We start from the raw sequence: 14,272 nt of genomic DNA, 5'->3' as shown, positions 1-14,272 counted from the left end.
AGTTAACTTCCTGGTATTAAATGACCCTCATTGCCTGTACTGAAAATGTTAGTAAATGTTATTAAAGGAAATGAGATACATTAAGAGATCGAAATGCTTGTGTTTAGAAATACGTCTAAATTCAAGGCAATGACACAGGATAATCAGACTGAAATCCGGTTACCTTGACTACTCTTTCTAACGTGTATACAAGTTTTAGAGTAGCTTACTTCCCACCCTGTTTCTCCTCCTTGTCTGTTTGTTGGTTGCTTCACTCAGTAAATTCGAAGCTAGAAATTGGTTTAATCGTGAACACAATTATTTATGCAAATGATCATCCTGTAATCGTATATACTCAGCGAAAATGTCGAGTTTCCTTAAATCAGTTAAAGGAATTAACTACAAATCAGGACGATGTGTAACTAAGTAGCCATCATTGTACATCCGTCTTTATATGTTCCTTAAATTGGAGTGAAAAAAGTATAAGTTTACTTGAGATTTTAATCGGATGTGCCAATGAAATGTAGAATGAGCAAGTACGAGAATCACACTATAGGAACATCATGGTGCACTGTGTGATGGTTAAATATCAGAAAGACATTGAATCATATGGATACGACACAAGAGTATCGCAATACAAAAGACATGTAAGGCAATATTCATTGAGTCGAATCGACTGTACCGTCAATAAAAAAGGAATTATTTTGATTATGATGACAGTTTGCAACAACAATGGCTAGTGGATGATGTGGAAAAATTTTATTTTCTTGACGGACAAGTACATAAATCTAATAAACAGTGTTAAAATGCTTGTCAAAATTAATTAACATTTACGATTACAAATCTGAGATAGAACATTGTTTAGTTGGTACACGCTGCAGTGTGTTAGGATTTTGGCAGCAAATATGAGGTTTGACCAAATGTGGACCTCCTGGGTGAAATCAGCTCAACTTTTCTGATAGCAGCGACCATTTTCCGACCGCAGGGCTGAAGAGATATAGGCCCGCATTAAGTGGCGACAGCCAGGCGGAGGCAATGGATGCGAACTCCTTTAGCGCGTCAGGAAGGCCACCCCCTCCCCCCCTCCCCCCTACTCAAATTTAGGCGGGCGTCATCAGTCAGCCAATGGCGCCAAATGCGGGTAGTTTAGGCAAACGATGTGAAGTGAAGGCTTGCACTGGGAAAGAAAGCCATCTCGGGAGCAATAGAGGGGCAAGTTACTCCTCGCTTCTGAGGGGTAGAGCAGTTGCTGACGTCTTCGAAGGTCGCATTGGGCGTACCCCTCTGTTTTTATCACCCTTTCCCTCTTCTTCCCACCATACGTCCTAGTGTGCCTGCACACACATCTCACTTTAGATTACAGCTTATGGTAATGCTGTTTGTTATTTGTAGAGTCATACAGTGAAACACATGATTCGAACAGCATACCGTGAATAAAAATACTGTATGGTGTTCTATGATTCAATTAATATTTCACACTGTTTACTACACTACTGTGCTACATTTATGGCTTTGAAGATTCATTTCTTTCTGTTTCTTTTTGCCGGCAGGGGTGGCCGAGCGGTTCTAGGCGCTTCAGTCTGGAACCGCGCCGCTGCTACGGTCGCAGGTTCGAATCCTGCCTCGGGCGTGGATGTGTGTGATGTCCTTAGGTTAGTTAGGTTTAAGTAGTTCTAAGTTCTAGGGGACTGATGACCTCAGATGTTAAGTCCCATAGTACTCAGAGCCATTTGAACCGTTTTTTGTTTCTTTTTGTGAGATCTTACTTAGTAATTTGTAAGATCTTACTTGCTTTTTGCGTATAAAAAAGCATCGATGTTTGTTAAACGCACTTACTGAATAAAATTTTACGTCCTGGCTTATGGGCTGGAAAAACAGGAATACTGGGTAGGAAATATTTTGCTAGCAAAAACAATTCTGTCTACAGCTACAGAAGTTAAAGTGGAAGGACTGAAGAAACTAATAAGCAGAAGAATAAAAATACTGGATGAAGAAAAAAGGAAGAAGACACGAGACTACGAAACAGGATCTGTTGGAGACAGCAAAGGTGCCACAACGTCTTGCAAAGATGACGACTACAATGATGATGACGACCATCATGATGACAATACTGATATAACATTTCAAAATGAAATATCACAACTGACATTCACAATTTAGTACAGTTGTTCATTCGCTGGAGTTTAAAGGTTAGTTTGGTTGTTCGGAGGGACCCTGCACTGCTGCATAATATTGTCAAAACGCAGTCAGATTAACATTTAGGGCTCCAGCACCGTACTGTGTACTGCAAAAATGGTTTTTCCTGGTGATTTCGAAACAAGCCGCTTAAAAGCGGTGGTTCACATGACCGAATGATGTACACAGAACTTAATTTCATCCTGAACATTAGCGTTTGGGACAGTTGCTGTATCTCTTCCTTTAAGACAGACTTGGGAAACCGCCACAACTTTCAAGCTGAATCATGATAGTCGTATCAGAATCAATCAGTTCACTCATTTCTCTTACACACGCCGCAAGTTTCAACCTTCCTAAAATTATTAAGCACTTGTTTAAGTAATTTAGACGCTTTTCTTTCTGAGTTTCAGTATTCTACTGTGCAGGTAACTTATTTGCCGTCGACATTGACTGTTTCTATTCCGATTGAAACTAAGGTACAGTGGCGGGCTTTCTTTGGAAGGTAAGGCTATTCGAATATTTGCTATCCCGTGTTGGGCTTTAAGAGTGGAACTGCACTTTCATAACGGGTATCAACGCTTTTACAGGGCGTGGCAGAAAAAGGGCTCATATGGATATAGCGAAGCAGGCCGACGATTATACTGAAAACGATTTCAACCACAATAACGAAACCCTGCGCATTGTCATTTTACGTACTGTTTATTTTTTTTAGAATGATGTCTTCTAGGTGGCCACCATCGTTACGTTGACACTTTGGCAAACTGCGATATAAATTGTTCACTGCGATTTCTAGTATCTGTATAGGAATGTTTCTAATTTCTGCACACATGGTATCTTTCAGTTCCGCAATTTTGTGTAGACGTTTGTGTTTCAGAAACGCCGAAAGGAAGTAGTCTCAGACCGATAAGCTGGGAGACCTGGAAGGCCACAAAATGTCCCCATTCCCTGAACTGATGCGGTTACCAAACACTCAGCCCCTGCTGCTATTGAAACTTGTGCATACTGAGACGTAGCACCCACTTTACTTAAACCAATACTCATCTGCAGGAAACTTGCAGCTCAGGTGTGAAGAATGTGTAAATTATGGCAGTAAAACGCTGAGATTTGACCGTGGTTACTAGACCACGTTCATCCTCAATAATGAAACGGCCGTTAATGCCCGCTGAAGAAACAGCGTACCACACTGCGAGTGTCTGGATGTATAAGGGTCGCTGATGGAGTTTTTGAGGATTTGTTTGTTGCTTCAGACACTAACATGAAAATGTGCCTTTCGCTTTCATTTAACCATTGTACAATCTGTATCTTGTACGATTGTAACTTAAAGTCATTCCGAAAAATTATGCGCACGCTACGACTTGACATTCTTACTACTACCTCAATTAGTTAAACAGAATGTTTTGGACTGCTTATTACTAACATTTTGCAACCCCTCTACTAGTTCCTGTGGGTGACAACTTCTGGGCTTTCCTACTGATTCAACTTACATGCACTTCCCTCTCCTTCGCGGTTTTTCAAGCATTACATTACTGGATATGGCGATGGTACTGGATCATTCAGTCAGAGTTTGAAATGACAACGGTATTCCCGTCTGGCAACAACAACAGTCACCGTCTTGGTGAAAGCGTTCACAACCACAACACGTTCATGGAATAAAATGGAACACTTGCAGCCCTCCTTTCGATATTATCTATTGTAAAGCTCCTAGTTTCGGTGATTCATTATTCTGTCTTCAGGCCTCTTTATTGATGCTGAGGGGGTTAATTCCAATCGCATACACGATTCCATCAGTGGCCGACCACTATGACCTGGTTTCGGCAGACTGTAACAAAGATGTGGTGTCTCCAACAATGATAGATCATAAAAGACTTATATGCGGCAGCAAGTTTCTGATGACTCGCATGCAGTACTCTTAGAAAGGATTATCCTATAGGCTCCGAACGTGCTGCTTCCCCATAACTTCAGAAACCGAGAGAGAAATGGGACAAACGTTGAAATGAAGACCGTAAAAAAAAATTCTGTAATTTCGTCCACAAACTTTTTCTACTCTTGCCTTTTACTTATTGAGCATGATCTCCTTCGAAATAATCTCCTCTCCGATTCATTTATCTCTCCCAACGCCGTTTCCACAATCCGGAAGCAGTCTTGGACGCCTTTTGGTGGATCGCGCGAGGCGCCGTCTGCCAATTTTCTTTCATATTCTCTATCGTTGCAATTCTTTATCCTTTCACGGGGTTTTCAACTTTGGATATGAAAAAAAAGTTCGCAGGGGACAGGTCAGGAGAGTACAGAGGATTAGGCCGCACTGTGTTTTCGTTTTTTGCTCAATAGTCATTCACCAACAGGTATGAATGTGCTAATGCGTTATCGTGACGCAAGAGCCATGAATTGTCCCGCCACATTGTAGATAGTTACCTTCTCACATTTTCTCGCAACATATCCCAATAGTATCATCAATTAGTAGTTTGTCCCTGTGACACGAATTCTTCATGAACTAATCCTTAAAAGTAAAAGACAACTATCAGCATGGCTTTGACATTTGACCTACCTGACGAGGTTTTTGCGTCTCTGAGAACTTTTGCCGACCAACTGTGAAGACTGAACCTTGGTCTCAACATCGTAACCGCAGGCCCATGTCTCATCAGTAGTTATGATTCTCTTACGGAACATCTCGTTCTCATTTGCGTGATCCAGAAGCTTTTCACAAATAGCGAGGCGAAGGTTTTTCCCGTCTTGAATCATTTGTTGTGGGACGACCTCGGCGGCAACACGATGCATTCCAAGATGTTGTGTCAGGATTTCATGACATGGTCCAACTGAAATGTTACAATCCTCTGCAATGTCTTCTTCTAAAATGTCTCGGACTGTCAATCTGCGATTGCCACGCACAATTTCTTTGACGTTCTGACATGAGCGTCGTCGATAGACGTGGAAGGGATACTGAACGACGGTCATCTTTAACTTCCGTCCGGCCGTTTTTAAACCGTGTGAACCATTCGTAACACCGAGTACGGTTTAAGCACTCATCACCGTAGGCTTCCTGCATTACTTGATGTACCTCTTACATCTCACGCCAAATTCAATCAATGCATACGGTTTCCTCCTTTAACTCTGCCATCTCGAAATTTGCCGTCTGTGAGACATAACGTTCTACTAGGTACAGCACTGAACAATGACTAACAGACATACAACGATGAAACTTCTGGAAGATACGCATTAAACACAGGCGTGTGCAGGGATCATCATCATCATCTTGGACAGTTTCCAGCCACTGGCTGGGTCTGTCGGGAACACAAGCCTCTCCATCGTGTTCTGTCTTTCCACCATTCCCCCTCTTCCACCTTCGTCCAGTTCTCTCCTCTTCTCATCACACATTCCTTCACTCCCTTCACCCATCTATCTCTTGGTCTTCCTCTGGGCCTCTTCCCCTCCAGTTGCAGATCAAACATCCTCTTTGGAATTCTTCCCTCATCCATTCTCTTCATGTGTCCATACCACTGCAGTCTTGATTTTTCTATCCTGTCCTGTACTGGTTTCTCCTCTAGTCTTTCCCTCACATACACATTTCGCAATCTGTCTCGTCTTGTTACACCCAACCTGCTCCTCTGGAACTTCATTTCACTAGCCTGTATTCTACTTTTGTCGCTTTTGTGCATTACCCATGTCTCACTTTCGTATGCCAATATGGGGACAAAGTAGGTTCGGTATATAATTCCCTTGGATTTCTGTGGCACCTCCTTGCTCCAAATAAGCCCCCTAATGCATTTGTAGAACTGCCCTGCTTTTCTGCACCTTTCATTTATTTCCATTGCGTTTCCCCCCTTACTTTCAATCACGCTTCCCAGGTACTTGAAGTTCTCTACCACTTGTAGTTTTTCCCCTCCACAAGTTATATTCACATTTGGCCTATTCTTCCTCCTTGTTGTGACAATTATTTCACTTTTCTTTGCAGAGAAATGCATTCCATATTGTGCTGCCGTTGCCTCCCATGCATCTAACTGCTCTTGCACCTCCTTCTCGCAATTTCCCCATAACATCAGGTCATCGGCAAAAAGCACTGCTTTCATTTTATGATCTCCAATTGCATCTGATACTTGCTGTAGGATTTCATCCATAACAATAATAAACAACAAAGGCGAAAGTGCACTTCCCTGTCGCATCCCATTTTCCAGCTTGAACCATGCAGTACGTTCCCTCCCCACTTTCACACAACTCTCACTTCCCTCATACATTTTTCTGACTTTTCGTGTTGTCTCTTCATCTATCCCTTTTGCGTTCAGCACTTCCCAGAGCTTGTCCCTACAGATACTGTCATACGCCTTCTCAATATCTAAAAAGGCCATGATTAAGTCCTTCCCGTACTCATAGTGCCTTTCCTGCAGTTGCCTTACCGCAAATATGAGGTCCGTTGTTGATCTTCCCGGTCTGAAACCGTACTGCTCCTCTTGCAGTCTACTTTCAATACTGCTTCTTATTCTTTTCTCCAGGGATGTCAACCGCATTTCGCTTCAGTACGCCATTGGCGCAAAATTACGAATGTTTTTTGAACAGACCTGATGTATGCATCATTTTCATGACCGTTCGCTAACAATGACGAAGATAGGAGCCGTGTCAAGTGGAGAGCGTTAGGAACAGCCGCCGGCCGAAGTGGCCGTGCGGTTAAAGGCGCTGCAGTCTGGAACCGCAAGACCGCTACGGTCGCAGGTTCGAATCCTGCCTCGGGCATGGGTGTTTGTGATGTCCTTAGGTTAGTTAGGTTTAACTAGTTCTAAGTTCTAGGGGACTAATGACCTCAGCAGTTGAGTCCCATAGTGCTCAGAGCCATTTGAACCATTTTTTAGGAACAGCCAAAGTTGATCATATTGTCAACATTAAAATCACTGGAGATGAAAACAGCAGCTAAGTTGGAAAGCGGGGGGACAAGAAAGTCGTCCTGAAGTAATAAAAGGAATCATCCACTGCACTGGAGATTTAGGGAAATCTTATGGGCCTTTACGAGGATTTGAATGCAACTCTGTCTAAATATGAATTCATTAATGGCAGTACCATCTTGTTCTGTCATAGGAATCAAGCACAAACGAAGTTTAGAAGTTTGTTTTGCAGATCATCCTTTGGAAATATGCAACGGCGGTTATGATCGACATCGTAGGTGCCTTGGTAGTCTTTGCTGGCTAGTGATGTTCGCGTGACAAAGATACAGTTGCTTGTCTCATTCATATTTGTTTATCAGGTAAAGTGGGGTTATTCCAGCCGAAACTCCCTTGTTATGGAACGCGTCAGTACAGAACACAGTTTACAGAATGCTTTCAGAAAATTTATAAACGATAGAAAAAATACTAAAAAAGAAAAGAATTGTGAGAGAGTGTACAAATAAATAAGCCAGTACTCAACGTAGTTCTCAAATACTGCGAGGTGATGGTGCTGCACAGAATGGAAGTAGTGTGCCACAAGAAACCTTTCAACATGGACTTGAGCCTTGAGGCATGACACTTTTTTCAGTCCTACTGGAAGACTGTTGAAATTGGAGCCTCCCGAATAGTGCAATTTCTCAGGAAGCTTTACCTAAGCGCAAGCCTATTTCCGTCTAGTATTAACAGAATGAATGTTACATATTCTTGAAACTGGGTCATTATTGTCAACAACAAATTGCATTATGGAATATCTGTACAGGGATGGTCTGTTTAGGTTCCGATACTCCTCTACACCGACTCACATCACGTTCGCGGACCGACACCATAGATCTGCCTGACCGCAGTTCCGAAGCTATGGATATTGTTGCTGATTCCAAGGAGTTGCCTCAAGCTACGATATCATAGGAGATTATACACTGTTTGATTAAAAGTGGTCGGACACCCTAATACAATGCTGAATTGGCCATTAGATGTCACGAAAAGCGGACTTGCCAGTACAACAGAAGGCAGGAAGTATTACGGTATCAGTAGAGAAGCTGAAACAGCAGAATGCGTCGATCATGAAACCTGAGTGACTTCGACCGTGGACTAGTCATTGGAAGTCATCTAAATAGCATATCTATCAGGGACATTTCAGCGCTTCTAAAGCCGCCCAAGTCGACAGCTTGTGATGCGATTGCGAAGTAGAAAGACGGAGGAACAACCACAGCTAAACCGAGACCAAGCAACAACTCATGTAGTGACGGTCAGGGACCGTCGATCATTGTGGAAGGTAATTAAAAAGTATCGCATGAAATCACCGGAAGGAATCACTCCTGAGTTCCAAAGTGTTACCAGCAATCCAGCCAGCTCATTAACTGTGCGTAAGATGTTTGAAAGAATGGGATATAATAGTCAAGCAGCTCTACATAAACGAAACGTTTATGTGGTCAGTGCTAAGCGACGTTTCAGGTGGTGCAATGAAGACCGTGGATGAGGGAAAACGAGTGATTTGGAGCGACGAATCACGCTATACCCTGTGGCAATCCGGTGAAAGTGTTTGGGTTTGGTGAATGTTTCGAGAACGTTACCTATCATTAAGTGTAGTGCTAACAGTGTGGTACGGCATTGGTGTTTTGTTTTTTATGGTTGGCGTGTGGCCCCTTTATCGCACTTAAGAAAACGTTAAACGCGGAAGGATACGGATACATTTTACATCGTTGCTTACTGCGTACACTAGAAGAACAATTCGGAGACAATGATTGTTGCGTGACAGTACAGCCTAAGTGAGGAAGTCGTTTGCGGACGATAATATTTCTGAAACGCAATTGCCTGTGCCGAGTCCTGACCTGAGCCCAGTGGAACACCTTTGGGAGGAGTTGAGACGTCGACTTCGCTCCAGATCCCTACGTCCGGCATTACTACCTTCTCTGGTAGTCCGCCTCTGGTAGCTGAGTGGTCAGCGCGACGGAATGTCATACCTAACGGCCCGGGTTCGATTCCCGGTTGGGTCGGAGATTTTCTCCGCTCAGGGACTGGGCGTTGTGTTGTCCTTATCATCATCATTATTCCATCCTCATCGACACGCAAGTCGCCGAATTAGGTTTAACTCGAAAGACTTGCACCAGGCGACCGGTCTACACGACGGGAGGCCCAAGCCACACGGTATTTCCATTACCTTCTCTGGTTTCGGTTCTAGAGGAAAAAAGGGCTGCCACTCCTCCTCAGAGTTTCGGACAAATCACAGAAAGTGCTTCCAGCGGAGTTCACGCCATCATAAAGGCGAAGTGTGGACTCAACATATAAATGTCCACTAATTGGTACCCGGACACATTTTATCAGATAGTGTGGAGTGCAACTAATCAAAGTTAACAAGCCTTCGCGTTTCATTGTCAGAGACAATGGAGATTATTTTTGTCTCTTAAATGTTACTTAAAAGAAAGCTTTTTGCCTAACTTAAGCCCTACGAATTTCCAGTCGTCGACTTCACTAACTGTTATACAATAGTTCCGGCTCAGAAACAATATGCACAACGTTTAGTTGCAGTTAATCGTTAATTTATTGTCTGTATATTAGCTTGTGGCCTCGCAGTTATATTTTTCCTTTGTGATACTCACTCAATGTAAACGCGGAACGAATGCCGCTTCCACTCGTACCTGCTGTTATTTCTAAAAAAATGGTTCAAATGGCTCTGAGCACTATGGGACTTAATATCTGAGGTCATCAGTCCCCTAGAACTTACAACTACATAAACCTAACTAACCTAAAGTCATCACACACATCCATGCCCAAGGCAGGATTCAAACCTGCGACCGTAGCGGTCGCGCGGTCCCAGACTGAAGCGCCTAGAACCGCTCGGCCACAGCGGCTGGTCTCTTATTTCTAAAAACATTTGACATAAAAGACACAAAAGTGTTTAGTAAAGGACGTTCGATAATGGCTATAATGAAAAGGCTTAGACGCTGAAATTTACGTTTTCACTTTTTATCAAAATTTGTTCACTCATTGTGAAAATGTTAAATTGTATAAAGAAGCTTGCTAACCATGGCCACTTTACAATACAGTACTATAAAAGTACTATTTAACCATGGACCTTGCCGTTGGTGGGGAGGCTTGCGTGCCTCAGCGATGCAGATAGCCGTACCGTAGGTGCAACCATAACCGAGGGGTTTCTGTTGAGTGGCCAGACAAACGTGTGGTTCCTGAAGAGGGGCAGCAGCCTTTTCAGTACTTGCAGGGGCAACAGTCTGGATGATTGACTGATCTGGCCTTGTAACATTAACCAAAACCGGCCTTGCTGTTGTGGTACTGCGAACGGCTGAAAGGAAGGGGAAACTACAGCCGTAATTTTTCCCGAGGGCATGCAGCTTTACTGTATGGTTAAACGATGATGGCGTTCTCGTGCGTAAAATATTCCGGAGGTAAAATAGTCCCCCACTCGGATCTCCGGGCGGGGACTACTCAGGAGGACGTGGTTATCAGGAGAAAGAAAACAGGCATTCTACGGATCGGAGCGTGGAATGTCAGATCCCTTAATCGAGCAGGTAGGTTAGAAAATTTAAATAGGGAAATGGATAAGTTAAAGTTAGGTATAGTAGGAATTAGTAAAGTTCGGTGGCAGGAGGAACAAGACTTTTGGTCAGGCAAATACAGGGTTATAAATACAAAATCAAATAGGGGTAACGCAGGAGTCGGTTTAGTAATGAATAAAAAAATAGGAGTGCGGGTAAACTACTACAAACGGAATAGTGAACGCATTATTGTGGCCAAGATAGACACGAAGCCCACGACTACTACAGTAGTACAAGTTTATATGCCAACTAGCTCTACAGATGACGAAGAAACTGAAGAAATGTATGATGAAATAAAAGAAATTATTCAGATAATTAAGGGAGACTAAAATTTAATACTCATGGGTGACTGGAATTCGGTAGTAGGAAAAGGAAGGGAAGGAAACGTAGTAGGTGAATATGGATTGGGGCTAAGAAATGAAAGAGGAAGCCGCCTGACAGAATTTTGCACAGAGAACAACTTAATCGTAGCTAACACTTGGTTCAAGAATCATAAAAGAAGGTTGTATACATGGAAGAAGCCTGGAGACACTGACAGGTTTCAGATAGATTATATAATGGTAAGACAGAGATTTAGGAACCAGATTTTAAATTGTAAGACATTTACAGGGGCAGATGGGAATTTGTCACCGTATAGAGTAGGGTAAACATAGTCATGTGTAGGGACTGTGGTTGTTGTGAGCGGACGCAAGGAGAATTGGCCACTCTTCGGGGGCAGGTGGAGGCTTTGTCTGTTAGGCTCATCGAGCTCGAGGCGCAGGCGTCGGCTCGTAGTGGCGTTGGGGCAACTGTGGTGAGACCTATGCCTACTTCGGTGGCCTTGGAATCACATGGAACCCCTGATGTCGCTGCGTCTTCCGGCAGTGAGCATCTTACCGGTCAGCCATCACTCCAGGGTGAATGGCGGACAGTGGTGGGCTCGCGCGTGCCTGGCCGAAAGGCGAAGGTGGGATCTGGCCGCGTGGCAGCTGCCTTACCCCTTTCCAACAGGTACGGGGTGCTTCCTAGTGGTGATGACATCGTTTCCGAGCCACCACAGGATGCCTCGCCTGTTGGGCCAGTGGCCGATTCTCCGGCAAGGTCCCGACAGTCACAGAGGGCGGGCCTATTATAGGGAGCTCCAACGTTAGGCGGGTTATGGAGCCCCTCAGGAAAATAGCGGGTAGGTCGGGGAAGAATGCCAGTGTGCACTCGGTGTGCTTGCCGGGGGGTCTCGTCCGTAATGTGGAGGAGGCCCTTCCGGCAGCTATTGAACGCACTGGGTGTGACCGGCTGCAGATAGTAGCACATGTCGGAACGAATGACGCCTGCCGCTTGGGTTCTGAGGCCATCCTTGGTTCCTTCCGGCGGCTGGCTGATTTGGTGAAGACAACCAGCATCGCACGCGGAGTGCAAGCTGAGCTTAATATCTGCAGCATAGTGCCCAGAGTCGATCGCGGTCCTCTGGTTTGGAGCCGTGTGGAGGGTCTAAACCAGAGGCTCAGACGACTCTGCGACTATAATGGTTGCAAATTCATCGACCTCCGTTATTGGGTGGAGAACTGTAGGGCCCCCCTAGACAGGTCAGGCGTGCACTACACACCGAAAGCAGCTACTAGGGTAGCAGAGTACGTGTGGCGTGCACACGGGGGTTTTTTAGGTTAGAGGGACCCCCCCTTGGGCGAAACGATAAAATACCTGACGGCTTACCAGAGAGAACATCAGCATCGTTGATAAAGAACGTCCGTCCTCAGAGACCAAAAACAGGAAAAGTTAACGTAATATTGGTAAACTGCAGGAGTATCCAGGGCAAGGTTCCTGAATTAGTATCGCTTATTGAAGGAAATAGTGCGCATATAGTATTAGGAACGGAAAGTTGGTTAAAACCGGAAGTGAACAGTAACGAAATCCTAGACACAGAATGGAATATATACCGCAAGGATAGGATAAACGCCAATGGTGGAGGAGTATTTATAGCAGTAAAGAATTCAATAATATCCAGTGAAGTTATTAGCGAATGCGAATGTGAAATAATCTGGGTTAAGTTAAGTATCAAAGGTGGGTCAGATATGATAGTCGGATGCTTCTATAGACCACCTGCATCAGCAACCGTAGTAGTTGAGCGCCTCAGAGAGAACCTGCAGGACGTCGTGAAGAAGTTTCGTGATCATACTATTGTAATAGGGGGAGACTTCAATCTACCAGGTATAGAATGGGATAGTCACACAATCAGAACTGGAGCCAGGGACAGAGACTCTTGTGACATTATCCTGACTGCCTTGTCCGAGAATTACTTCGAGCAGATAGTTAGAGAACCAACTCGTGAAGCTAACGTTTTAGACCTCATAGCAACAAATAGACCGGAACTTTTCGACTCCGTGAATGTAGAAGAGGGTATCAGTGATCATAAGTCAGTGGTTGCATCAATGACTACAAGTGTAACAAGAAATGCCAAGAAAGGAAGGAAAATATATTTGCTTAACAAGAGTGATAGGGCACAAATCGCAGAATATCTGAGTGACCACCATCAAACGTTCATTTCTGAGGAAGAGGATGTGGAACAAAAATGGAAAAAATTCAGAAACATCGTCCAGTACGCCTTAGATAAGTTCGTACCGACTAAGGTCCAAAGCGAGGGGAAAGATCCACCGTGGTATAACAATCATGTACGAAAGGTACTACGGAAACAAAGAAAGCTTCATCATAGGTTTAAGAGTAGTCGAATCATAGCTGATAAGGAAAAGCTGAACGAAGCGAAAAAGAGCGTAAAGAGAGCAATGAGAGAAGCATTCAACGAATTCGAACATAAAACATTGGCAAACAATCTAAACAAGAACCCCAAAAAGTTTTGGTCATATGTAAAATCGGTAAGCGGATCTAAATCCCCTATTCAGTCACTAGTTGACCACGATGGCACCGAAACAGAGGACGACCGAAGAAAGGCAGAAATACTGAATTCAGTGTTCCGAAACTGTTTCACTGCGGAAAATCGTAACACGGTCCCTGACTTCAGCCGTCGCACGGACGCCAAAATGGAAAATATTGAAATAAACGATATCGGAATTGAAAAACAACTGCTATCACTTAGTAGCGGAAAAGCATCCGGACCAGACGAGATACCCGTAAGATTCTACAGTGATTATGCTAAAGAACTTGCCCCCTTTCTATCAGCAATTTATCGTAGATCTCTGGAAGAACGTAAAGTACCTAGCGACTGGAAGAAAGCGCAGGTCGTTCCCATTTTCAAGAAGGGTCATAAATCAGATGCGAATAATTATAGGCCTATTTCGCTTACGTCAGTCTGTTGTAGAATAATGGAACATGTTTTATGTTCTCGTATTATGACGTTCTTAGATAATACAAATCTCCTTCATCATAACCAACATGGATTCCGCAAACAGAGATCATGTGAAACTCAGCTCGCCCTACTTGTCCAAGAAATTCACAGTGCCGTAGACACTGGCGAGCAGATTGATGCCGTATTCCTGGACTTCAGGAAGGCATTTGATACGGTTCCGCACTTACGTTTAGTGAAAAAAATACGAGCTTACGGAATATCGGACCAGGTTTGTGATTGGATTCAGGATATCCTAGAAGAAAGAACACAACATGTCATTCTTAACGGTTCAAAATCTGCAGATGTAGAGGTAATTTCGGGAGTACCGCAAGGAAGCGTGATAG

Source organism: Schistocerca nitens, chromosome 6, assembly GCF_023898315.1.
Source record: "Schistocerca nitens isolate TAMUIC-IGC-003100 chromosome 6, iqSchNite1.1, whole genome shotgun sequence".
NCBI classification, from domain to species: domain Eukaryota; kingdom Metazoa; phylum Arthropoda; class Insecta; order Orthoptera; family Acrididae; genus Schistocerca; species Schistocerca nitens.
Note: the sequence above shows the minus strand (reverse complement) of the source record.